Source organism: Giraffa tippelskirchi, chromosome 4, assembly GCF_054371585.1.
Source record: "Giraffa tippelskirchi isolate mGirTip1 chromosome 4, T2T-mGirTip1v1.2.pri, whole genome shotgun sequence".
Classification (NCBI taxonomy): domain Eukaryota; kingdom Metazoa; phylum Chordata; class Mammalia; order Artiodactyla; family Giraffidae; genus Giraffa; species Giraffa tippelskirchi.
Genome location: NC_137278.1, coordinates 67,195,059 through 67,217,071, shown reverse-complemented (window position 1 = coordinate 67,217,071; position 22,013 = coordinate 67,195,059). Strand labels below are relative to the sequence as shown.

Genomic DNA, 22,013 nt, shown 5'->3' with positions numbered 1-22,013 from the left:
TAAATGAAATCAGCTTCTGTGATACAAAGTTAACAACACATTGGAGAATACAAGGCCCACATAACAGAATCAACAGAACAACTGTAACAATTGTTAATATAATATAGTTTTCCACCAATCACCCTTTACCCATGATAGAACAGAAGTCCAAAAAGGAAGATTATCATCAGACATAGCTTTTACTTGACCTTTCATGGCATCTAGGGCAGCTGATGTATTGCCAGATAAATCAGGAATATATGCACAACATTCAACTTTATTATAGCACAGGTCCCACCTTATGCTGAAACTATGGTTAGTCTCAAGATGACACCAGCAAGTCCTTGTAGCAGCAGCTGATTGTAGAGCTTGTAGACTATTGTAGATAGTCTCTTCTTCTTCAAGATGATCTTGGGTTCATGGGAATCAGTGGGGTCCTTTTGTATAGTCCACTCGGCGTCCTCCGGGTCCGCATGGTATGCTCTCTTCACCCTCGTGTGGTGGATCCAGGGAGTGACACCTGCAACTTTAACTGCCGTAGGGGTGGTTAGAACAACAGTATATGGACCCTTCCAATGTGGGGCCAAGGAGTCGTGTTTCCAGTCCTTGACCCACACCTGATCACTGGGCACAAATTTGTGAATCTGTTACCCAAGTGGGAACAGCACCCTTTCTTGTACAAACTTAGTTACCTGATTTATTACCTTACCCAGTTGTTTCACCTGCTGTAAAGTCTTACCCCCCTTACCTGAGGCAGATTTGTTGACACCTGTTTTATTAGGGAAGGGGGCCTCCCATACACAATTTTGCGTGGAGAATAGCCATGGGACCATGGGGTCATCCTGAGTCTGAGCAGAGCTGTCAAAAGCAAGTCCACCCAGGAGCAGTCAGTCTCTATGATCCACTTGGAGAGTGTCTCTTTAAGTGTCCGGTTGGTTCGTTTCACCATCCCTGAACTTTGGGGCCTATACGCCATATGTAATTTCCACTTGATATTTAGAGCTTTACATACCTGTTGAATTAAGTTGGCTACAAAGGCAGGGCTGTTGTCTAATCCTATACTAGTTGGGAATCCGCATCTGGGGATTATTTCTCGAAGCAGACAGCGAGCCACTTCATTTGCTTTTTCAGTTCCAGTGGGAAAGGCCTCCACCCATCCTGAGAAGGTACATGCCATGACCAGTAAATAATGATAGTGTCAGCAGGGTTTTATCTCAGTAAAGTCCACTTCTAAATGTTCAAAGGGTAGAGTGCCTTTTAACTGTATTCCTGGAGGTTTTGTTTATGTCCAGGGGCAGCGTTGACCTGTGAGAAAGCAGAACAGTTCAGGATTCCATTCTATATAAGGAGGAAAGTCATGGAATTAAGAAATATTCTTGAATTAATTCTTCCATTTTGTCATGTCCCAAGTGAGTTGCCTGCTGAACCTGAGATACCAGTGTGGGGGCTAATGCCTCAGGTACAAGTAACCTGCCATCCGGCAGTTCCCACTAACCTTTTTCATTTTTGGTGGCCCTTTCCGCTTCAGCCAGCTGGTCTTGGGCCAGGGTATACTGTGGGAGAGTCAAAGTTAACTCAGGCATTTTTGAGAGTACAAAGGTTCTGACAGATCCCCCACCAGCAGCCCCAAACTTCTCAGCCACATGTTTTGCAGCTTTATCTGCTAGTTGGTTTCCCCGTGCTTGTGGGGTGTCTTCCTTTTGGTGACCCCGAAAATGTATCACTGCTGCCTTTTCAGGTTCCCATACAGCATCTAATAGAGTCAAGATTTCTTCTTTGTTTTTAATGTCCTTTCTGTTGGCTGTCGGAAAGCCTGTCTCTTTATATAAAGCCCCAAGTACATGTAAAGTAGCAAAAGCGTACCTGGAGTCTGTGTAAATGTTTGTCTTCTTACCTTTTGACAGCTGGAGGGCCCAGATTAGAGCATATAGTTTGGCCTGTTGAGCAGACCAGTGTGATGGCAAAGAGCTAGCCTCAATGATGGTTTTTTCTGTGACTACTGCATATCCTGACAGTCATTGTCCTTGTCTCACCAGCCTGGTGCCATTGGTGTACAGGACCCAATCTGGGTCCAGGATTGGCTGGTCTCTCAAGTCGGGTCTGCTGGCATAAACTTCTTCTAGGCTTTCCTTGCCATTATGTGAGGACCCACCTTCTCCCACAGGAATAGTGGCCAGATTCAGGGCCTGACAAGGCTCAATAGTAACATGGGTGTTCTCACATAACAGTCCCTGGTTGAGTAATCCGGGATGTTGACAGCATCCTGGATTTATGGGGGTCCCCTCGCAGGAAAGTGTTGAGCTCACGTGAGACTTTTACAATCAAATCTTGTTCCAAAGTCAGCTTGGTTGTCTCCTGGACCAGTAAGGCAACTGCAGCAACTGCCTGTAAGCATCCCAGCCACCCAGTGGCAACACTGTCCAGTCATTTTGAGAGATAAGCCATGGGTCTGTCCCATGTCCCCATAGCCTGAGACAACACTCCCATAGCCACCTTGTCCTTTTCAGTCATGTAAAGAGTAAATGGCTTAGCAAGGTCTGGCAGGCCCAAAGTGAGTGCTGACGTAATTGTACTGGGCATTCAGGGGTGTATAAAAATTCATGAGTCACTTGTTGTCCCCCCATTTGACATTTTTGGGGTAGGCTTGAGACACAGAGGCTGCATTTATCACCATCTGAGATCCAATGGCCTCTGGATCTATCGGCGTATAAAGTCTATAGGCCTCGCACAGTCTTTCATAGAACTCAGAGGGTGATTCCGTTTCACTTTGAATCACTTTGGAGGGTTTTGCCATATTCATAGATTTTCAGGACCCCCTCTTGAGGCCTTGTAAAATAGCCACTGGATATCTCTCCAGGTGGCCCCTCCCTTCCTCTGTGTTATAGTCCCAAATTGGGCCTCTCATCGGGGGTGGCAGCTTCTGCCCACTGCTGCAGGTTTGTGGTACCCTCAGGTACCATTTCTCTTAACCATTTTCTGGCCTCAGTTAGGATCCTGTGTCTTTCCTCAGTGCTGAAAAGGGAGACTAATAGTTGGATTATGTCATCCCATGTAGGGCGATGGGTTCGAAAAGTAGTCTCCAGTAGCCTAATCATGGCTTGTGGCTTCCCAAAGTACGGTGGAGTGTGTCTCTGCCAGTATAATATATCCGCGGAGGAAAATGACTGGTAATAATAGGCTACAGGGGGCTGATGGTAGTGCCCACATGCGTCCTGAACCAGAGGCTGTAGTAGCTCTCTGAGGGGCATCTGTAGTGGGGTTCTTTCCCCCTGTTCCTTGGCAGAGTGCAGCCTCTGTCTAATTCCTGTGTTTTCTTCCTGCTTGCCGTCACTACACACCGGGAGCGGTGGATACAATCTAGGAGGTCGGGCTGAGGTGGAATCCTGGCGGCATTGACCAGAGGTCTCCATTGCTGGGATCGGAGCCTACCAAAATGGTGGCTCGATGATCTCCGGGAGAGCTGGCAGAAGAGCAGCGGCTGCTGCAGGAACTCCATCTGGCCCTGGATAGGGCATTAAGGTGGCTCCAGTGAGCACTGGGAGGCGGGTGCGTCATCATCCATTATGGGGGAGGGGGAGGTCATCCCCGTCCAAATCCTGTAGAATTTCTTTTTTATCATCAATTTTTGTGCCATTAATATTTTTCCCTTTCCCTTCTGGATACAGAACCTCATCCAAGGAGGAGGGTCTTGAGCTAACCCTAGCCATGAGTCAATATATGGATATTGATCCAGGTGTCCTGGCTCTCCTGTGATTACTGCATAGACTGCTTCCACTATTTTTAAGTTCGTGGTGTCCTCTGGTGGCTATCCTACTCCCATAGTGGGCCATTTGACCTCACGGGGTATGTGGAGGTGGTTAGGCGTCATCTTCACCTCATAGTCTCCTCCAAATCGCTTCTTAAAATTTTTCATCATGCACTCCAGTACAGTTGCCTTAGATTCATTTCCTCCCATCTTGCTTACCTTCTCGGACCTCCTTCTACTTTTCGTTCTGTCTATGAAGTTCTCGGTACCTTATGTACTTATGATATTTCCACTCAATGAAACACTTAAATTGCCATTCTGCCTCCTTCCTAATTGGAGTGAGAAGAGACTTACCTGACAGATCCCAGGAGAAGGGGGATTGGCGTGTCTTCACCTACAGGTCGGCATGGCCAAACCAGAACACCACATGGTCCACGACTGTTTCTTCCTTAACTTTTTAAGTCCGTTCTGCCTTGGTGGGCTTGATCAGGTGTGGATGAAAACACAGCTGGGTTAAATATCCCACGTCCCAGGCTATCTCTGGAAAAGCCAGTTCGTAGTCACTTGTGTATCCCCCTCCTTCTAGCCTGACAGTTCTGAGGGGGTCAAGAATTTCACAGCAAATGGGACACCTCCTCAGGGAGGGCAGAATATGAGCACACAAAGACCAAGTTTCTTCCCCCAAAATCCCTCTCATAATCGCCTCTCACAGTTTACCACAGGAGGACGCAGACATCACCTCCTTTGTAACACTCATGGTCAGTATGTTCCCCATTCCCTCCCAGGGGGTTGATCAGACCCCCTCTTCCACCCTGCTGGATGGGAACCTCCTTACCTGAGCGCTCAACTCCCCTGATGCTGTCCACTACCCACTAACGTGAAAGATCCGGGCGTTAAGGAACGGAATCTCTCCAAAAGGTCAAGGTGCCTTCTCCCATCTAGAAGATCTGAGCCGTGAGGCCTCAGAGTAGCCCCAAATGGGACTTGTCTCCTCAAAGTGAGGAGTTTCCTGGCCAATGCACCAAATGTTATAGCCAAAGGCTCCAGGAAACAAACTCACTCAGAAGGACAGTGTGGATAGTGAAGTGCCGTTTATTACACCGGTGGGTCCGAGACAGAGTTTCCTCTTTAGCCAGGGACCCCAACTGACTTTTGTGAAAACCTTATATACTCTAAGTGCGCTGGTCAAGCCCACATCCCAAAATTCCTTAAACCTAGCCTGAAAAGTGTTAAAGGGAGATACAATCAGGTTCCAGCTGGTTATACATTATAGCCTACACCAATGGGTGCCATAAAGATTACAAAGGTGATTGACTACATAGAGGATTATTACATTCTTTTTGGTGACAGGAAATCTTGTTATGGAATCTGGTGTTTATCAGTCATGGAGGCCAATTCGGCCATGGGTGTATTATCCCCAAGGCTACCAGGCACATAGTCCAAAGCTCACTGAAAGTGCAAGATGGAGTTTCCTTCTTTTTCAAGATGGAGTTTCCTTCTTTTTCAAGATGGAGTCAGCTCAGCCTGTTCCTTTTCTCCCTCCTGGGGACTTATCTGCTTCTATGGTTGTAGTAGGACTACAGGCCCAGGGGTAACTATGTAACTCTTAGGTAGGCAACCCTAGTCAAAACTTGTGTCTACATGAAGTCTCATTTCATCTCTAGTAAAATAAGAAAGGGCAATTAGTTCTCAAATGTATTCTATCTCTAATATTCTGTAATATGTAATGTGCATGGCTGTCTAGCTGAATTGATTTCAGTACTAAAAACATTGCAGAGTTTAGGGCAACTGCCTTCACCTAACAAACTGCATCTGTACTGTGTACAAAACTTTGTTTTAGGCATTGTAGATATAGTGGTACATAAAAGGATGAGATCGCTGATCTCACAGAGGTGACATTCTTGTGGGGGCAGTGGGGAGGAGAGATAAGGACAAACATATGAATACATATTATATAAGTTAGTTATTGACTGTAAAAGCTAACAGAGCAGCAAGCAGAGCAGAAAACTTTAGTTAAGGTCAGTGAAAAGGCCTGGCAGAGGAAGAGCCATTTAACATGAGATCAGAAGGATAAGAATTAGCTAAAGGAAGTGGTTTTCAAGCAGAAGCAGTTAAGTGCGGAGTCTTAAAGGTTTAAATGTGCCTGGCGTGTCTGGGAAACAGAAGGAATCCGTGCCCTCAGGTGCAGTGATCCAGGGAGGTGGGGTATGAAAAGCAAATGAGGAGGCAGGCAGAAAATGCACTACAGGCAAGCAGGCACATCTGGGCTGCAGTAAGGACTTAGGCTGTTATTCTAAGAGCAGTGGGAGGCAATAGTTTGGAGATTTTCAGCATGGCAGGAATATGCTTAGGTTTAGCTTTTGTAAAGATCATGCTGGCTTTTCTGTAGAGAATGCCTTCCTTGAGTTTTTATGTTAAACAACTTTGGGCCCAATCACCTACAGAGATCTTAGTAAAATACCTCTTATAGTTATTGTTTCAAACCTTGGCTTTACACAGAAAGAGGGGAATGAGTAAATTCTGCAAAAACCTAATACAGGAAGAAGAGTCAGTAAAGCCAATTGTATGGTAATTTGTGTGTGTGTGTGTCTGTGTTTCAGCGATTTTCTCTGTCAGAATATCTCTTTTTTTTCCTAAAGAGAGGGAAGAGAGGGGCTCAATAATTTTAGCAAAATCAAGGAGTATCTTCAGCTCAGTTTTGGTTTCTGAAATGGGTTGAGAAGTACCAAACTCTATCAGTGTCTTTCAGTGCAATAGGTCAGCATGAGACTTCCTGCAATTTAGAAGCACTCTGGGTCCCCTACCCTGAGCTTCAGTTTTGTAATTGAAGCTTTCCCGGGGCCTGAATTGTTAAGGGACTCCTTCACCTGACTGTGACAGTGGCCCCAGTGCAATTAGGATCACTCAGAAGAAGAGAATGCATACACACACACATACAGACACACACACACACATGCATGCATACACAGCTAGTTATTTTTTATCTACCAGATTTTACATATCAAGCCAGTTTTTACTCAGCTCTGCTAGCCCACCACTTCCACTTTCCTGGATTATAATTCCCACTACAATTGTTTCCAGGCACCCTGCAGAGACAGAGTTTTATTCCCTTGTCTAGCCTGAAGATAGATCATTTCTACTATATTTTAGATATACTCAGGTCCCTTTTACTTCTAAGTGTTTCACAAATATTAAAAGTGCTAGAAACAGCTGTTCATTGGATGCTTCTAAACTCACGAAATGAATCAGTAGACATGACATCTGATTAGCAAAATTTCTCCTCACAATTTTATTGCATCTGGCAATTGATAATCACTACTATTTTAATATTATTTGATCTCAAGCTTACAATATTGTATCACAGGTGAATTGGTAAGGTTTCAAATCTTCACATTTCACAGATTTTAGAACTTGGAGATTTAAATGAATTTCCAAGGCCACAGATAAGTATTTTAGAGAGCCCAGGCCGCCTGTTGTTAGAACTGGGCTCTGGTGACTACATTCCACAAAAATAAACCTGCTTCTAAATTGGTTTTTATTCTCATCTAGAGGTTGAAAGTGCCTGGGACTTAGGAAAATGATTATTTATCTTACATTCTGACAGCATGTTGCTGCCATTCTTGTGATTTACTATGGAATGGAGAAAACATTGCCAACCAAGCATGTCAAAGCCATATCTCATTATACATTCCATTTGCTCTTCAGAGCATGGCTCTTAGTGTATATGTACATATGCAGTTTCTATTGTAGCAATAAAATAAAATAAGCCAACTTGGCTCTTTTACCTACTGAAGGCCTTTAAATGTATGCAGCCTCTGGGATAAATCAAACGCTTCCCTGGATATTTGGATTATAGACATTCTTTGGATGGCAGGATCCGCAGACTTCTACAAGAAAATAAACACAAAATAAAGAATGGTTTCTTACTGATGCTTTATTCTCATTGTCTCTCTAGAGCCCCAGATTCATCTGATGTCTGTCTTCACAACTGGATTATATCTTGATTTCTAGAGAGGCTTTCTCCATTCAGATGCCAAAAAGAATACCACTAGCAGTATTTTGTCCAACCTTTGTGTTTTGCAAGTGCAATGAGAAGGTGAGTTTTCTCTTTATCTTTTTAAATTTTACTTCATCAATCATTCTTGTTTGGCAAAACAATCTTCTCTTAATACAGGAGGCTTCTTGAGATCAATATTCCAGATTAGAAAATGATAGAAATTAAGATGGTTGAGTCAAAAAATAGTCTGTTCTGGAGTCAGATGTCAGCTATTGATTATGAAGATAAAAGCATATTGGATCTATTTATGGGCAGTTCTTCTGGGTATTTGGTGTGTTCAGAGGTAAAGGGATAGAGAGCAAAATTTGCTGTCACTGTGGCTTCACTTTATGCTCAGTACCTGCTACAATTGCTTCTAGGCACCCTGCAGAGATGGAGTTTTATTTTCTTACCTAGCCTGAAGATAGATCATTTCTATTATATTTTAGATATATTCAGATCCCTTTTACTTCTAAGTGTTTCACAAATATTAAAAATGTTAAAAACAGTTGTTCATTGGATGCTTCTAAACTTCTGAAATGAATCAGTAGATATGACATCTGACCAGCAAAATTTCTCCTCACAATTTTATTGCATCTGGCAATTGATAATTATGACTATTTTAATATTATTTGATAAATATTAAATAATATTAAATATTTAATATATTACTACTATTGAATATTATTTAATATTAAATACTATTTAATACTATTTTGATATAAACAAACAATTCAGCATACAATGTTGCTTTGTGATTCAGCATACAATGTTGCTTTGCCTTTTACTGTTTTATTGGTTTGCTATTTGAGCATATTATGCATTAGCTCTTCAGCAGGGAAATTTAAAGAGTGTTATTCTATTTATTTGAAGAGTCATATAATTATGAATTGATTTACTAGCCATTGTAATGCTACAAATGATAATTAATTTATTTGCATAATATGTAGTTCCATAGAAGTTCAATTATAATAAAGCATTTGCTAAATGTACCATGACAATAGTGTTTCCAGAGAGAGTGAGAGTCTGAGGCTGAAATCTCTTTAGTCTGTCAGTATGTGGTAGTCATTATGGGCAATCCCTTCATTTCAAGATGGAAGGGAGGTGTCATAGTTTACTCATCTACATTTTTTTTTTATTTTAAAATGTGATAATCAGTATCTTTCAAATATGCTAAAAAATCATATGAAATTGAGAATATTCAGTTAATAGTCAAAATCCTTTGAGTCAAGTCTGGGATAGAGATATATAATTACTTTCAATTTTGCCTGAACAATGAGCTAGCAGGGTCCAGGTCTGGACCTTGTACCCATGTCAGCTTCCATAGTTTGATGGGCTCCTTCCCTCAGTTAGTATATGGAGGAATGGAAAATGGAAGACTGTAAATCCTTATTGTTTGAAAATACATATTAGCACTGGGAGAAGGTTCCAGGTGCCAGTTCCAGCTTCCCAGACAGTAGCTCTAAGCAGGTGACATAAGAAGCCAGACTGTCTTGGACCAAAGTGTTCTGAGTATTTCTCCACTAAAAATAATGCTTTTTCACACTTGCCTATGAAAAAGGAAGAATCCCTCTTCTGGTTTATAGGTGCATCTAGCATATCCAGCTGAGTATGTTGGCCCCAGTTTGCCTCTCTGGGAAGGAGGAAAGATGCAGAACCAGTGTGCTTCTGCTTTGCTAACAAAATCTTGTTAGTTTTTCCTTTCCAAAAAGAGTCTATTCCTCCAAACATGCCATGTAACAGAGTGGACTGTGTTCTGAACTGTGATGAAAAACAGACTGTGACACAGATAGGCGTTATTTTACACATTAGTTGTCAACTCTACTTATAGGACAATTTATTGTATCTATTCCTTGTCTCTACCTAAAAGTTCCCATGTGGGCAGGAATCATTTCACTGTGCTTCATAAGTATGGTATGTTGTCTATTTTCATTCATCTCAAAATATTTTCTAATTTTCTTAGTGATTTTCCCATTTATCCATTAGTTATTTAGGAGTGTAATGTTTAATTTTCACATATTTGTGACCTGTCCACATTTCCCTTTGCTATTGATTTCTAATCTTTTATTACATTTTGGTCAGAGAGCATACTTTGTACATTAATCCTTTTAAATATTTTAAGACTTGTTTCATGAGATTGGAAAAGGTCTTCTTTGAAAATGTTTCACATGCATTTGAGAATATATGTTTTGCTACTGTATGGAGTATTGTGTAGACGTCTATTGAGTCTAGTCAGTTTATAGTGTTCAAGTTGTTGATCCTCTGGATAGGTATTCTAATCATTATTGAAAATGAAATACTAACATTACCAACTACCAGTGCTATATTGTCTTTTCTTTAAAATTCTGTCATATATTGCCCCATGTATTTTGAAGCTCTGGTGTTAGGTCCATATATGTTTACTACTGTTATGTCTTCTTGATGGAGTGACACTTTTATCATTAGGAAATATTTTCCTTTTTCTCTACAAGCAGTTTTTTTCTTAAACCCTATGTTGTCTGAAATGAGCATGGCCACTCCACATCTCTGTGTTTATTGTTTATTTGGTATATAAGTTCCATTCATTTACAGTTAGATCATTTTTAATTCATTCTTCTAATCTCTGCCTCTTAATTGGAGCATTTTAATTTGTTTCCATTTAAGTTAATTATTGATAATTATGATTTACATCTTTCATTTTGCTATTTGTTGTTGACATGTGTTATGAATTGTTGTTTCCATACTCCTCTATTAATGCCTTGACTTGTACTAAAGAGATGATTTTAGTGCATCATTTTAACTGCTTTGTTTTGCATTGCTATAGTATTTTTTAAAAATTTGTGATTACTCAAAAGAATATGATTAACACTTAATGTATGATAAAGTACACTAAAAAAGACAATATATCTATTTTTTGTTTATAATCTTTCCTCCTGTCTGATTTAGAAGGCAACTACATAAAGCAATAAAATTGGTAACAATCTCTGTTGATAAACATACAATTTATATAAATGCAATTTGTGACAATAGCAGTATAAAGGAAAGAGAGACCAGAGCTGTATAGGAGCTAGGTATGATTGTACAAGCATGCCTTCAAAACTCCAGCGGGAAGGTTATAGCTTCCTTAGCTTTCACTTCCTATTTGCACAGAGCCTCAAGGTTAGTCTATTTGAGAGGTTAGGCCCTTCCTTGGTCTTTCCAGGGCATATACACAGCCCATATGTGCAAGGACTTCTAGATTCCTAAGTATGTATCAAAGTTTTTTAATGCACCTTATGAACATCTAAATTTCTAGATAATTCTATTATTCTCATTGATTTTATGGGAAGCAGGTTTTCAGAGATCTTTACCCCACCATTCCTGCTGATATTCTCTGACATTCACTATTTTAACCTTTAACTAAATGATTGTGCCACATAATTGCTTAGGCAAATAGCAAATTTCTCTTCCCTCCCCTATCCCCCACTGAATGACAAAATTACTGGAATGACTATTTCTTATAATTCAACTAATATATATGCTACATCTTGACATCTAAGCTCAAAATAAATGATGGTTTAGTATACACAGGCTTTTATAGAGATATTTCTATAAATGGAAAGTAGAAACTGCTGCTGCTAAGTCGCTTCTGTCGTGTCTGACTCTGTGCGACCCCATAGACGTCAGCTCACCAGGCTCCCGCATCCCTGGGATTCTCCAGGCAAGATTACTGGAGTGGGTTGCCATTTCCTTCTCCAATGCGTGAAAGTGAAAAGTGAAAGTGAAGTCGCTCAATCGTGTTCGACTCTTAGCGACCCCATGGACTGTAGCCCGCCAGGCTCCTCCATCCATGGGATTTTCCAGGCAAGAGTACTGGAGTGGGTTGCCATTGCCTTCTCCGGAAAGTAGAAACTACCTTCTGGTTAAAGTTCCTTCATATGCCCATTTATTCTAGTGGCTTGCTTAAAGCTCAGAATCTTTAATCCCATTTATTATAAGAACAAATTTGTGCACATAATGACCATGCATTTGACTTATGGCTGCTTCATCTTTCCTTTAAAGAAAATTTCTCATGTGTAGGAAATGTTCTGACTCTGAGTAGTTGAATTCCAGGGACATCTGCTGAGATTTAGTTATTCTCTGCAAATGAGATTTTTCCAGTTAAATCCTCATTGTCCTTAGGAAAGACTCCATCAGTCTCTTGGCACATAACTCTATTCAATGAGTTAGAAATAAATTTAAAATGTATTTTCATTAAACACGGTATTGTGATGTTACCTTAATGATAATTTAGCCTGATCTGTATTCTAGAAACAATATTGTTATAGCAGAAAACTAAGAAAACTGATGTTGCTTAATTTGTTTTGACTTGTCACCATTAAATTTGTGATGAGTGACTATGCCATGGGAATTTTAAAGTTGGACTTTATTCTCATAGCAGTAAATCTTTTTTAAGTATGTGGGATGTAGGTAATTTCCTCTGACAGAGAAGCTGGGGGACACTTGAAAGTACGTAATTAAAGTGGCACCCTTAATAGTAGCATATATTCTATATTGTAGTAGAAACTGAGAAATGGATTCATTACTGATGAAAGACTTCATTGGTAATCTATATATTGCTTCTGAAGGAGGAAACACAACAGGCTCTATCTTGAAAGCAGGACTCCATCTTGGGCCGGACTGGGGACTTTGAGCTATATGCCCAGAATCTATGGAAACCACATACCAACTGGAAAATCAGGCCCCCAGAAGGAAGAGCCTCAGGGCTCTCCTTTGCCTAAAAGAATACCCTAATTATCTGTATAACCAAATAGAATCATACATTCTACTATGCTTATTGGGGTATGACCACAGGCCTATTGATAATTGTCCACTGTTAACTACCTAGGCTTAGGGCATATGAATCAAGGGTTAACTTTGTGTCTTTCTTTTCCTTTGTTCAGACTCATTTCAGGGAATTCGGGGAAGTGGGTTTGGGCACATACACTTAGGGTATATAAGGTTTTCACAACAACTGGTCAGGGTCCTTGGCTAAGAGGAGACTCTGCCTTGGGCCCCCTGGTGTAATAAACCACACTCCACTATCTGCATTGTCCTTCTAAGTGAGTTTGTTTCCCAGAACAACACTTCTATAAAAGATAAAAGGCCTATATTTACTATATGGCTACAATTACCCTAATTCTGTTTGATAACATAGTAAATGTAGGAATAAACTTGGAGCAGCATAGAATGGAGATTAACAGTAGGGTGACCATATATCGTTTGCTTTGTGTGTTGTGTGTTAGTAGCTCAGTCGTGTTTGACTCTTTGCAACCCCATGGACTAGAGCTCACCAGGCTCCTCTGTCCATGGAAATCTCCAGGCAAGAATACTGGAGTGGGTTGCCATTTCCTTCTCCATAGTTTGCTTTGGATCATCTTAATTTATATCTATGTTCCCAGTTTAATTATTAGCAGGGTCCCTTTCAACTCTCAAAATTATCTCAATTTGGATGTTAAATGATTACATAGCTTGCCTAGTTAAAAACACAGTCTCTGAAACTGGTTTTCGTAGATACAAATCCACGTTCTTTTATTTTCTTCCTGTGTGAAATGTAATCTAGCTTTTCTATGCCTCAGTTTTCTAATCAATAAATGGGAATGGCAGTAGCATCTGCCTAGCAGGGTTGTGAAAATTAAATGTCTGTAAGGCTCTTGGGACAGTACCTGGCACTCAGCATATGCCCTGTATCGAATATAGAATCTCTTGTACCTCATGCAATAAATGCAATATGTAAACCACATTCATTAAAAAGGTTTCTATTGCCCCATGGTACCAGTTAACTTCAAATTAATTCTTTAAGGGAGAATAAAGACAGAGAAGGAAACAGCACCAGCAAAATGCTATGAAATATAATGAATGAAGTTAGTAAGAAATGCAGGATATATTGTCATGAGTAACACTGAACTCTATCTCCCGCTCCAGGACAGAAACACTTTATGTTAAAAATCAAAGCAATATTCCTTTATCTTTGTTATTAATTCACAAGTTTACATCTTTCTTGATCTGGGGCTATCACAGGCCACTCCAAATTTGCCATAGTAGTATCTGAAAACCTTAGGAAATGAGTAGCACTGTTTCTTTACTTGAAAACCTCTGAAGTTGAGAATTGTGCCTTCTGGTTCCTAGAGTACGCAATTTGCATTTCTAATGATTATTGTAACACCAGTGTACTTAGAGCTTCCCCCCTTGGGGTAAATGTAAATCTCTATTTCATCCTTTGCTTGGAACCGTTCATTTCAATAGAAAATACAAAAACAGCCTTTTACCTAAAGACCACCACCTAAAACACACACACGTGGAATAGTTAACACAGAATCTGGAGGAAGGTAATACAAGTCTTATTGCCTTGCCTGAACATAAGTGAAACAATAATTAATTGTCCTTTTTATTATCTTGTGTTGAAGAGATTTTTCCTGACTCATATGTTCTGTTCACATTCTAAGGATGCAGAAATGCCTGCAACAAGGCTTCAGTAACTTCTCTCTCTAATACATCAGTGCCAGTCAAGATATGGCAGCAGACAACAGCAAAACCAGTTCTGAATTGCAAACTGACAATATGATTTTTCCCTTTAGGAGTAAAAAGGGAACTTGGTATTCTCATTAAAGATATAGCTTATAGGCTCATGGAGTGTGAGGAGATTTTTAGGTAGATAGAGTTCTAATTCAATAATTTACCTTAATTAAAAATTCATACAAGATACAGACATTAGTGCTAGCTAAAGAGAAACAGAGATAGAATTGTAACAGCTGAAAATGGTTTGATTTTATTCCCTTACCTGTTCTACTTAAGCATTCCTTAATTCCTTTTGTCAATAAGATTTAAATATGGTGCAAAATGTAGAAATTTCTCTTCTTTTTCTTCTTCAAGAGTTCAGAGGAACCTAGCTACCCAACAGTAGTGACATCTGTGTGCTTAGTCGCTCAGTCATGTCCAACTCTCTGTGACCCCATGGACTGTAGCCCACTAGGCTCCTCTGTTCATGGGGATTCTCAAGGCAAGCGTACTGGAGTGGGTTGCCATGCCCTCGTCCACAGAATCTTCCCAACCCAGGTCTCCCGCAGTTCAGGCGAATTCTTTACCAACTAAGGCACCAGGGAAGCCCAAGAATACTGGAGTGTGTAACCTATCCCTTCTCCAGGGGAACTTTCTGTCCCAGCAATCAAAACAGGATCTCTGGCATTACAGGCAGATTCTTTACCAACTGAGCTACCAGGGAAGTCCCAACAGTAGTGGAGAGGGCTACAAACGGCCTCACCATCCACTGTGTATGGTGGATGGGACGTGAGTGTTGCCCTTTGGGTAAACGGTGTCACAGAGAACTTTTTTTGAGATTCTGTCATTTTTTAGGCTGCATAGAGTCCTGGGCTCCACTCTGTACTTTGCAGTGAAAGCAACAGTGACCAGAGCAAGTACGCCAAGGAATCTGTGTACTAAGGAGTGTTGTGTAATAAAAGTGTCTAGCATACTGCTTCCTAAATTAACTGCTATTTGAAGAGAAGGACACCACTTCAAACAGAAGCAATTACCTTGCATGGCTCTGAGAGCTCCTGTAGAAGGCAATAAGAGGGCAGTTTTTGGATTAAAGATATCTGCTAGATGTCTTGGAATAGCTATGGGCACTGGGCAAATAGGGAGCCCTATAAATATGGACAACTTTAATTATCTCTTATTAGATAATAGACTATTTACTTTTTCCACCATGAACTGGTTGCTGGAGCTATTTACATTATGCAGTAGGCCATGGCACTAATTTTACTTTGGAAAAGCAGACCTAATAGAGGCAGTGAGGAAAAGAATTTGGAAAAAAAACAAGTGTGTGTGTATATGTACACACATACATATATGTATATATATACACATACATGCTGCTGCTGCTGCTAAGTTGCTTCAGTCATGTCCAACTCTGTGCGACCCCATAGACAGCAGCCCACCAGGCTCCGCCATTCCTGGGATTCTCCAGGAAATAACACTGGAGTGTACACACACAATTGTATAGACAAATGTCGTAATCTTATAGAAACAGTTCTCGTTTCTCTTCTCACTTTGAGACTGTCAAAGAAGTAACGTATTATAAATGACCCTTAGATTTAGGATGTCCAGTTTCGTATCCCATACCTACCTTTAGCAGCTGTGTGATCTCAGGCAAGTAACTTAACATCTCTGAATTTCCGTGTCCTTACCTATAAAATGTGAACAACCCCAACTACACAGAAGTGTGAGTACTAATAATCATGAGTATTACATTATATTATCCATGTTAAACACTTAAAAAAGTACCAGGAACATTATAAAATCTCCAGAATTTTATCTTTTAATATTGTGACCAAGCTATTTATAGAATATGCATGACTAATATGCCTTGACTAAGACCTGTTGGTATGTACAAGCAGGTCACAATACTCCAATGTCAACGTTTCGAGTCCCCTACTCCATATATCAGCAAGGTCAATATTTCCCAATGATTTCTGCACTAGAGAATACAGAGAGTCGGTGGCATGTGTAAATGTAAAGTCGGTTCTTTCAGGGTGGAGGACAGGAGTCAGACTCTTTGTGGGGTTCTACTCTCTGAGCCCAAGCCTATTGCCTCAGCCCATCCCTGCCTCCTTTCCTAAACTCCTAACCTCAGTCTCTTTACCCAGTTTCCTAGGAGTGAGCATCTCTTGACCAGTTCTTTCTAAGAGCATTCTGAGAGCTTAGCTGTTGAATCCTAGTGACACAGTTCTCTATTACAAGGGCTCTTCTTCCCAAAGACCACATAATAATACCAAGTTGAGTTTAGTCCACACTGTACTTGAAACTTCCCCTCTTCCCTCTGAGAAACTATGCACTGATAATCTGTCTGGGTCACTCCACCACATTTTTTCCCCTTCACTTCAGTCCAAGGAAGTCTTATATATTTTCTTTTAGCCCAGTGTCCTTGGGCATCTTTTAGTCCAAACTAGTCAGTGCATCTTTGAAAAACACTTAAGAACCATGCTCAGAGTCTTTCCAACTGATCTCCTAGGACCTTTAATGTCAGTTTCAGTATCCCTTAATATTTCACAATATTAGGAAACAGCCTGAAGAGCCTAGCAAATAGGGAATTAGTCTGCCCATACTACACAATATGTTTTTAAGTAGTTGCCTAACTCCACTTAATAATCCCACCTTTGGCCCAACTCAAATATTTTGTATAAATGAACTAAAAGTAATGTGCTCTATGTAGAAAGAAATAAAACAACAATAGCATGCTCCATGAGTTTGTTTACATAGCAAACTCACAGCTTACATCTGCATATTTTCTGTGGTCTCCAACACGGCCAAACAGAAAGGCTAGAACCGGTGGTCCCGTGGCCAAACATAGTTGATGCATTCATGCAGCCTAAAGAGAGAAGGAAGGAAGCTAGCAGTAAGCACCCCACTCTAATGGATAGTCAGAGCGAAATAGACGTGACCACTGGAAGGGAAGACCCTGAGGAGGACTAATGAGGAAGAAATGGTAAATCTGAGAAGCAGCAGCTTCCAGAAGCTGTGGAAAATCTGTTCCTATCCCTTTCTATCAGTAGAGACTCTTCTGTGTGTAGTCCTGTAACAGAAACACTAAATGTACAATGCAAGACAAAGGCATGTTTGTGTGCCACGAAAGTATGTGCTTATATAGTTCACTGAAATTAATAGCCACTTAAGCTAGAATGATATGTTAATTATTATTTTTGTCTTCTTCCCTCTCAAAAATAGAATTTACTCATTTTAATGGCTATAATAAATGATAAGCTGGCTATCCTATAGGAAAACTTTAATTTACATCTGGGAAATCCCTGAAGAAATTGAATGTTTGTTTGTGTTAATGCAATTTACATAGTGGCATTAAAAAAATAATAATGACAAATGCTGAACTTTCAAACTTGTTTAAAAGTGATGATAATAATAACATCCTTTTCCTCTTTTTCCAATAATAAATAATAAATATTAATTCATAAAAAGGAAAGAATTGGATAATAATTTTAATATATATTATCCTATTATCCCTTTTCCTGGGCTTTTTATGAACCTCTCACATTTCTTTAATTCTAATTTAAATAGTACATTTGGTAATTTAAGAATATCAACCATTCAGCTGATACTACAGAAGCTGCTTAGAACCAGAAAAGCTTCAGAGACTATTTAGTCCAATTCCCTGTCTTTCAAGGTTAAGAGACAAGCAGAGGGAGAAAAAGAGACTTGCTTGAAGTAATCCATTGAAATTGTTAGTACATCCCTGCTTCATTCCAAAAAGTAGTTCACTCATTAGGAGTTAATAAAAAAAGACTGAGTGTCCTGACTCATGGTCATGCACTAGAAATTGATTTTTCTCTTTATTCTTTATTGCTTCCAGACTGACCCATTTTAAGGATTAACACAAATGAAAGCTGCCTTTAGAGAGAAAATAATTCCCCCAAAATTCATGCTAGGTACAATTTCTACTTGATATGTCAAAGTATTTCCGCTTTCTTGAGCTATGCATCTAGGGAAATTAAATGTAATCAATTCCTCCCTGATTATATGCTTTTTTTTTTTTTTTCTATGTAGTTGATTTGCCAGTGTAATTGAATTACAAGTCATCTCAGGGGAGGGCTGCTCTAATTTTTCTCTTTCCCACTTTCTCTGTATGTTTAAGGACTAATGGTTTGCATTCCTTCAATTCTTCCTTCAATTATTCTTATGAAATCTAACTTTAAGATGTTAATGGTATTGAATCAGTTAATAAGATTTGTTATATACCTATTAGGTGACAATTTCAGAATCGTCTTTGATACGAAGTATCTCTTTCTCTTGCCTTTCATGTCCGGAATCCAAACACTACTGAGCCTCCTCTTGGGAAACTCTGTTTAATAAATTTCCTCTCCATGTCTACCATTATTACCTTAGACTAGCATTTATTTTCTCTCACAGCGAGTGATTTCCAAACTTGTTTATATGATTCCCAGGTACTCTACCAGACTTACTAAATCTTAATATCCAGAGGCTTAAGGTGGTGATCTGTTTTTCTGAAAACATCTTCGGGCCATTTCAAGCATTTGATTATTAAGATGTTCTCTAAATTTTTCTTCTCCAAGATTTACCAAACACAAACTCATTCTTTAATTTCTATTAGACATAGTGAGAAAATATCTAATGACCATAAACTCTTACTCATCATTCATTTTCTTGTCCAGAAAATTTAGAAGGGCTCCATAGTAAATGACAATGATTTCCAGTGCTAACAATCTTAGGTCCTTAGTAACATCAAAACTTTTTATCCAGGCTTTTGTTCCACCTGCTCCAGCAGAAGCTTTTAATATATTCATGCTTCATGTATGCTTTCCCTCCTGCGGCTCCCTACCTCTGCCACCTCTCACCCCTTCTCGCTTTACTTCATATATATCTTGTTCTTCCAACAATATGAAAAACATTTTATCATTTAAAGACAGGGATCATATTTTATACTTTTATTCATTCCTAGCATTCTGAGCAAAAGTTACGGTCCAGTAAATCCTTATTAAATGGTAGTGAGTGTGCTTGCAGGTTAAAAGTATATGGATTTGACTAATTAATGAGTCCTTTTCTATTACTCTTAAAATTTCTCAAACACTGAATTCTTCCTTTTGGCTTGGTACGCATACAATTTGGGGCTCATCAACAGATAACTGATGATAGCACTGTTAATTATATAATGTCATATGTAAGTTTCTGTAAATATGTACAGTTCCTAAACGAAATTTTAAAAGACATATTATCATTAGAACGAAGATGGAGTTAGCAACCCTGTGTTTACTGCTTCATTAATAAAAAAAAAATCAAGCAATAGACCTGGGAAAGCATTGATTAATTAAAGACTTAGTAAGTTGGTAGACAAAAAAATTAAAATGTTCTTTTAAAACCATGCCAGTGGGAATTAAGTTCACTGATATGAGATGGACTCCTGATGAAATGGCTAAACTTTTGGTGAGATAAGCAAATGAAAATAAACTTCTAGCGTTCTTGTGTTCCAGGGACTGGCAGAGCCAAAAACTGGTATTTGCTAGGTTGACCATAAAAATGACTCTTCTGTATCAAAATTTCTGTGATTAATAGTAACTCTCCTTTAGCCTAAGATATAAGAAACATGTTGATGAGAAGCGAGGAAAACATCTAAACAGTACAACTGAGATAGAGATCAGATCATCTTAATCCAGAGTCAGTGCCACTAGGAACCAGGGAATGGCCTGGTACATGTAGTCACACTGATGATTTTTATCTGTTAACCTTAAGTGTTAGCATTCATTCAAGGTATTTTAAAGACCACGCGACCTCTATCTTCTTTTTCCTTAAAGTGGCTACCTCTCCTTAGATGTCTAGTTTGGAGGGGTTACTGGAGTTTCCTGGGAGCAGTACAGCTAGAAAAGGGCCAAGACACTGAAGTGTTTGATAGGTGTTTGCTACTTCAGACTGCAAAGCCAACAGCTGGATTCTTACCATGATTTCTAATAAGTTGCTTGGGGTGGCTGTTAGTACCAGTAATTGATGTTTATTTAAGGAATATTTGATATCAGTCCAAGGGAAAGACAATTTCAAACTTCAGAATAAATATAACAATTGATGAGTATATGGAGCTGAAACATATGCTTCTACTAATTGCAGGCTAGGAAATTTAGAGCAACTGTTCTATTCAGGACAAACTTAAAATCCACCAAAGAGGTGTTTTGTTGATTTTTTTTAAACCAAGAAATTATCTGGTCAAAATGCTGGAATAAATGGGAAATCAGAAATGTAGGGTCAAGTCTTAAATGTGAACTTTTTCCTAAGGACATTTTCCTATTTGAAAACAAAAGGCTAAGAAAATAACCTTTCATTATGGTGGTCTTATGAGACTAACAGGACAAAATTTAAAACACAGTGTCTCACCCAGGTGGAGAGTTTACCTGACAAACTAAGGTTCTGAATGTCTCTAATGTCAGGGAAAACTTGAACCGGAAATAAATGTCCTCTTAGATGAACTTGGAGCCAAGATGCTTGCACTCTGGATGATCTGGAAAATGTCCTCAGACTGGTGGGGAGCCCCAGAGAGATTACAGAAGTAAACAACAATCTGCTCAGTTAGAATGAAGCTTTTATTTAAGCCTCAAGTTGTTTCTACAAATAATGTTTTGAATACAAATATTAGTGAGCATATACAGAAATAAGCAAACAAAAAAGTAAAGCAGCAGATGAAAGATAAACAGATTGGAATGACTGAACAAATATTAAAAACAAATTTATTATCTTTTAAGAAATGAAAGACATGCATTTATTAAACATCTGCAGGAAATTATAAAGTGAAATAGTAGGCTTGAAAAATAACCAAGTAGAAATTCTGAAACTAAAACAGAAAACTAACCCACATTAGGAACTCAATAGGTGTGTTTAACACCAAATTAAAAACCACAGAAAAATGAATTAGTGTACAAAAAGGTAGACCAGAAGTTACCTAGAACTTTGCTGCTCAAGAGTATAGGATAGAGGTATTACTTAAGGTCACAATGGCTGAAAATTTTCTAGGAAAAAAAAGTGAAAAACACCAACCCATGGCTTAATGAGGTCCAAAGATTTCTAATCAAAATTTTTAAAAAAAGAAGTTCATCCCTCATTATATCATCATTTAGAACTACAGAAAATTAAGCACAAAGAATATTATCTTAAAGTTAGCCTAAAAACCAAAGATAACAGAAACAAGAGGTAACAATGATTGATTCAATGGTAAGTAATTATCATTCTACCACACAATTTTAGTTATTTATCTGATTTGTTTTAAAGGTACCATATGGCCTCTGAAGAATGAATCAGTTATTTGTAATAGAAGAATTAGAGTCAGAATGCCTGGGTTCAAAGCCTTATCTATAGCTAACTGACTACATAATCTTGAGCTACTCATGTAGCTTTTTAACTTAATTTAATTTAATTCACATACCTTTCTCAGAGGTTTGTATGTCGCTTAGAAGTGGCGGTGCAAATAGAGCACTTAGCATGTTGTATAGCATACAGACACTATGCACTAAATGTTACATATTATCACGATTGGGCTTCCCTGGTGGCTCAGATGGTAAAGAATCTGCCTGCGATGCAGGAGATGTGGGTTTGATCCCTTGGTTGGGAAGATTCCCTGGAAGAGAGCATGGCAGCCCACTCCAGTATTCTTGCCTGGAGAATCCCATGGACAGAGGAGCCTGATTATTTTGCAATATATTTTAAACAATATCATTTATCTTCTTTTTCTTAATACATTCTTTTTTAAAT

General features: G+C 39.1%; 1 long non-coding RNA gene across 1 annotated transcript in view; it reads right to left on the bottom strand.

Moving 5' to 3' along the window:
• Positions 1 to 22,013, bottom strand: part of LOC145545351 (uncharacterized) — a 135,411-nt gene that overhangs the window by 34,584 nt on the left and 78,814 nt on the right. Inside the window, exon 3 of the long non-coding RNA XR_014082018.1 lies at positions 7,510 to 7,611. This is a non-coding gene — a long non-coding RNA (uncharacterized LOC145545351). The remainder of the gene's footprint in view (positions 1 to 7,509; positions 7,612 to 22,013) is intronic.